Below are 6,332 nucleotides of genomic sequence, written 5' to 3'. Positions count from 1 at the left end.
TTTGAGGCCTGGCTCCAGGTCTTAGGCCTCCGCTCCTGAAAGTGGGTTTTTGGTTTGCTTACAATGTTGTGATTCTGCTGGCTGAAGTCCCATGGTATTTGTTACATAGTTGCTTAAAGTTGCAGCTGAGAGGCTTGAAGCGGCAGGCGGGGAACGTTGGAGTCCTCCGTCACTGAAGGAAGCAAGCCTCATGTTAGTTTCAAGCTGCCTGGCTGCCCTCGGCCATCTTGGCTGGCAGTTAATTTGCATAGTGCCCTGATTAGCCAATGGAAAGGGTAGCGGTCGTACGCCAATTACCATGTTTCTCTTTTATTAGATAGGATGAGAGGTTAATCGGAGACATGTTTCATATCTTCCTAGAGCACTTAAATGTCCTGCTTCCCCATGTCTAGCATTCCATGTTATACATGTTATATTTTTTATTATTTCTGTCCACAGAGAAGGGCTCAACAAATAGTGTTCTCCTGGTGGCTGGGATTTCCTTTTATCTGACCCAGAAGTTTAAGTTTACTGACATTCATCTCTATTTCTCTTTGGAATATTAGACCTGGTAATGGAATATCAAAGGTTAGATACAAAGAATGACATATATAAGGGAGAATGGAGGATTAGTTGGCCTAGAACTCACATTTGTTGTTAGGGGGGTCATAGTAGGGTCAAGTCTAACAAAAGTGTGACAGAACTGGATTGGGAAAAAGGCATGGGTAACATTCCCAAATGGTCAAGGTATATTTCAGAGAACACTTGCTGCTTCTTTGGGCTTAGTGCCACTCCATTATAGTCACTGGTCTTAAAGGGGGCATTACTATAAACCAGTGGTTCTCAACCTTCTGGCCCTCTAAATACAGTTCCTCATGTTGTGACCCAACCATAAACTTATTTTCGCTGCTACTTCATAACTGTAATGTTGCTACTGTTATGAATCATAATGTAAATATCTATATGCAGGATGGTCTTAGGCAACCCCTGTGAAAGGGTCGTTCTCGACCCACAGGTTGAGAACTGCTCCTCTAAACCTGTTGTCCAACATTACGTATGTAATTCATGATCTCAGAGAGAACTTGTATGAGGATGTATGCATGGTTTAGTGAAAATCATCTAGTTTCTTCAGCTCTTATGTACCAACTAGAGGCCTGATGTATGAAATTCATGCAAGGGGTTCGGCCCTTGTAGCCCCCTCTTTGTCCAGAAGGATGTCCCATCTAATTAGCATATTATGCTTTTATTATAGACTAGAGGCCTGTTGCATGAAAAGATTCGTTCAATAGGCCTTCCCTTCCCCTGGCTGTGGCACTGGTTTTCCTCCGGCACCGGGGACCCAGGCCTTCGCTCTGACTGGAGACGCCTCCAAGCCTCTTGCGGCTCCGGCGGACAGAGGTGCCTTTAGCAGCGCCTTCAGCGGCTGGAGGCACCTTCAAGCCTCTTGCGGCTCTGGTGGCCGGAGGTGCCTTCAAGCCTCTCGCAGCTTCAGCGGCCGTAGCTGCCTTTCGTCTTCGCCCTGCCGCTTTGCGCCTACGGATGCAAATTAACTGCCATCTTTGTTGGTGGTTAATTTGCATATCTCGCTGATTAGCCAATGGGAGGTGTAGCAAAGATACGGTCAATTTCAATCTTTGTCTATTATTAGATAGGACTACATTGCTAATGACTTTAAATGCTACATTATTTCACTTAGTTTTTACAGAAACTTTGTGAAATGGATATTCTTTATTCCCATTTTTCAGCCATGAAATTGAAGTCCTGAGAGGTAACATGATTTGCTCAGGCTTCAGGTAAGATTTGGAAAATGCTGGATCTGGGATTCAGGACTGTGTCACTGTGGTAACTTGTTATAGACCAGTGATGGTGAACCTTTTGAGCTCGGCGTGTCAGCATTTTGAAAAACCCTAACTTAACTCTGGTGCCGTGTCACATATAGAAATTTTTTGATATTTAGAACCATAGTAAAACAAAGATTTATATTTTTGATATTTATTTTATATATTTAAATGCTATTTAACAAAGAAAAATCTACCAAAAAAATGAGTTCACAGGTGTCATAGGTTCCCCATCACTGTTATACGCTGAGCACTCACTATGTAGCAAGCACTGGGCTGAGTACAGGAAATGCAAAAAATAAAATAAAAAATAAAAAAATAATTAAACTGCCCTCCCCTAAAGGAGGATAATACACCATCTTCATTGGAATGCTAAGGAGATTCCAAAATGACTTAATTAAAAGCACTGCATAAATACATTACATTATATTAGTTAGTTTGGCAGTGTTTTCCTGCCAACATGAAGTGCCAAGAATCAATAGGAAGAAGTATATGATTATAAAAAAGAAATGAGCAGAGCCATAGAAAGGCTAATTCAAAACATGGAATGTTAAGAAACTTACAGATTTATTTATGTGAAGTTTGGAAGATTCTACTCTAGCAGTTTCTGGCCGTTTTGATGATTGATGATATACTGAAAGTAGCTGAGCTACTCAAATTAACACAAGTTGCTTTATTGAAACCATGCTTTCTCAGATAACCCTATTTTTATTTTATTTTTTTTAAATTTTATTTTTTTAGTATAGCAAAGGTAGAGATTTATTGAAGAACAAGTACAGACTCCCACGCGGGGAGAGGGAGAATCCCCCAGAATGGACTCCCAAGAAGAGTCCCACAGAATGGACTTTCACGTGGGGAGGGAGAAAGAGTCCCCGAGAACCCTATTTTTAATGCACCTGAAGTACACACTGTGTTATGTTGGCTATAGAGTGTTTTAGAGTCAGGGTGGAAATGAAGCAAACAAGGGCGATATTATGTGGTTTCCACACCATTTATCAGTATATCACCTATAATATTGTGCCAGAGCAGCTAATGATAATGTGTGAAACACAAGTAGGGGAAATGCTCATATTTGGGAAGATGATTACAATCAAGATAAGGAATAAGCTATATTAAAAACATCATGGTTCAGTACTAAGGACTACAGAGAACAGTATTACCAATTTGCTTTTACTTAGCAAAATGAATAAAAAATTAGTTGACCCAGCTCTTAGGTTTATAGGCAAATTCAAGAATGTTATACTAATATTGTTTCTTATATGACTTGAATGTAATCCAAAATACTTTATTTTTGTATTGGTAACTTCTAAAATGTACCATTCTGCTTTAAAAAATATATTTTTTAAATTGATTTCAGAGAAGAAAGAAGAGGGAGAGAGAGATGGAAATATCAAGGATAAGAGAAAATCATTGATCAGTTGCCTCCTGCACGCCCCCCACTGGGGATCAAGCTTGCTACCTGGGCATGTGTCCTTGACCAGTATCGAACCCAGGAACCCTCAGTCTGCAGGCCCATGCTCTATCCACAGAGCCAAATTGGCTAGAACAAATATATTTTTATTGATTTCAGAGAGGAAGAGAGAGGGAGAGAAACAACAATGATGAGCGAGAATCAATGATTGGCTGCTTCCTGCATGCCCCCTACTGGGGATAAAGCTGGCAACCCCGGTATGTGCCCTGACCAGGAATCAAACCATGACCTGCAGGTTCATAGGTCTATGCTCAACCACTGAGCCATGCCGACCAGACCCATTCTGCTTTTCAGATTGTAGGCATTTTTCATCACCAAGTACTACTTTGATGGAATTGTGTCAATGAAATTAGAGAAAAGGAAAAGGTGTGCTTGGGAGCCATTAATATCTAAGGGATACTGTATATTTTGATTTTATCTGAAATATGAGTGAAAGGGGGGAAAAGAAATTTGTATACTATTATATGTGTATGTGTGTGTATATACACACATACACGAAATCAATATCATTTCTTCTGTGTAGCATTTATAACCATTTTGATTTTTAATAATGAAGAAATTGTGGTTTTAAGAGATGAAATGACTTGCTAGTTAAGACAGGGTTAGAATTTGAATCCAGGACTTTCCCCCACACAAAAACCAATAACAGAGTTCTTGCTTTTGCTGGAGTATGCTGCTGTCTCTGGATTGAATTGCTGTTATCAGCAAGATTATAAAACATGATGGTGAAGTTATAGTGTTGTTTGATTTATTTATTTTGAGCACCACAATGATACTAAGTAGGTATTTTCAAGCAAATCCTATACTGAATCTAGAAAATGTGTAAGAAAAGGCCTGACTGGCTACATATTTTTTCTTTATTGCTGAAAGTTTTACATGTCTCCTTTTTCCCCCATTGACATCTCCCAGCCCGCTTCTGGCCCCCAGCACGTGCCCCCACCCCACTATTGTCTGTGTCCATTGGTCATGATCATATGTATGGATACAAGTCCTTTGGTTGGTCTCTTATGCTCCCCCCCCCCAATCACCTTCCCTCTGAAGTTTGACAGTCTGTTCGATGCTTCAGTGTCTCTGGATCTATTTTTGTTCATCAGTTTATGTTCTTTATATTCCACAAATGAGTAAGATTGTGTGATATTTATCTTCTCCACCTGGCTTATTTCACTTAGTGTAATGCTCTCCAGGTCCATCCATGCTGTTGCGAATGGCAAGAGTTCTTTCTTTTTTTATAGCAGCATAGTATTCCATTGTGTAGATAGATGTACCACAATTTTTTAATCCACTCATTTGCTGATGGGCACTTAGGCTGTTTCCAAATCTTAGCTATTGTAAATTGTGCTGCTATGAACATAGGGGTACTTATGTCATTTCTGATTGGTGGTTCTGATTTTTTGGGATATATTCCTAGAAGTGGGATCACTGGGTCAAATGGGAGTTCCATTTTTAATTTTTTGAGGAAACTCCATACTGTTTTCCACAGTGGCTGCACCAGTCTGCATTCCCACCAGCAGTACTAGCCAGGTGTTAGATCAACAACACACCACATAAGTGTCTGAGTTTTAACCTTGAACTCAGGCTTTGCTCATCTTGTTTGTATGTACACTATCTGTTGTATCTTCCCCGTTCCCTCTGGCTCTCCAGACTTGACTCATCATTGAATATCCAGGTTGAGCCTCACCTCTTCTCTCTTGCATTTTCAGTCCTTCTCACATTTTTATTGATTTCAGAGAAGAAGAGAGAGATAGAAACATCAATGATTAGAGGGAATCATTGATTGGCTGCTTCCTGCATGCCCCTTACTGGGGATTCAGCCGGCAACCTGAACATGTGCCCTTGGCGGGAATCAAACCTGGAACCCTTCAGTCCACCAGCTGATGCTCTATCCACTGAGCCAAACCAGCTAGAGCAGTCTTTCTCACATTTGCTGCTCCTCTTTACCTGTGTGGGACATTATGGCTGTCCTTCTGTTAATCATATTTTATTGTATAAATGTATTTCTATACATCTGTATTGTGAATACCACGGTGCTTCAGCTTCATACTGTTAAATTCTTTTTGTCTTGGATGGTGATAAACAATAGTATTTTGCACAAAATAGGACTTTAAAGAATCATCTTATAAATTATTTAGTGTAACTTTATTTTAGTAAATCTCTCTGCTGGTAGAGAAGTAAAATGGTTTGAGCATGCATGGCACTACAGAGTTCAGTCAGCGTGACTCTTATGCACTGTTGGTGGGACTCAGTGGTGGAATACTAGTGCAGTCTTGCTTGGGAGATCCATTTGGCAGTATATTTTCTACTTTTAAAATGCATTGAACTGTTTGACATTTCAACTCAACTTTTAGGAGTTTATTCTAAAAATGCAAACATGTGCAAGGTTATTCTTTATAGATTTATTCATTTTAATAAAATACTGGAAAAATTTTAAATATTCATCAATAGGGAAATGGTTTAATATATTGTGGAGCTTTCATCTGTTGGAATACTCTGTACCATTTAAAAGAATGAGGAAGATCTATATGCATTACTGGACTTTCATTGTATACCATCACTCTAAATTTTTAACTGATAAGAATAAATTGCAGAATGGTATGCTAATATTTGTATAAAAATTTAGTGTATCAGAGAGGGATGTGTGTGTGTGTGTGTGTGTACTTACAAACATAGATTGTGTAGCATAGCATGGAAACATGCCATAGGGAAGTACAGAGGCTGTGGAAGTTTACTTTTCATTGTTTACCATTTTTGTTGTTAATTCACACCTGAGGGTATTTCTTCCATTGCTTTTCAGAGAGTGAAAGGAGGAAAGGAAGAAGGGAGGGAGGAAGGGAGAGATGGAGAGAGAGAGAGAGAGAGAGAGAGAGAGAGAGAGAGAGAGACAGACATCAATGTGAAAGAGACACATTGATTGCGCCATGACTGGGGATCCAACCCAAAATCTGGGATGTGCCCTGACCAGAAACCAAACGCCCCAGCTTTTGGTTTATGTAGGATGCTCTAACCAACTGCGCCACACACACCAGCCAGGGCAGCAAATTTCTAAG

The 6,332-nt window shown here is 39.8% G+C and overlaps 1 protein-coding gene across 2 annotated transcripts in view; it reads left to right on the top strand.

The window, feature by feature from the left end:
- Window positions 1-6,332, top strand: part of FARS2 (phenylalanyl-tRNA synthetase 2, mitochondrial) — a 584,045-nt gene that overhangs the window by 104,420 nt on the left and 473,293 nt on the right. The window lies entirely within an intron of this gene.

Source organism: Myotis davidii, unplaced genomic scaffold (assembly GCF_000327345.1).
Source record: "Myotis davidii unplaced genomic scaffold, ASM32734v1 scaffold623, whole genome shotgun sequence".
NCBI lineage: Eukaryota > Metazoa > Chordata > Mammalia > Chiroptera > Vespertilionidae > Myotis > Myotis davidii.
The sequence above is the reverse complement of the archived record's forward strand: the minus strand, read 5'-3'. Positions and strand labels throughout refer to the sequence as shown.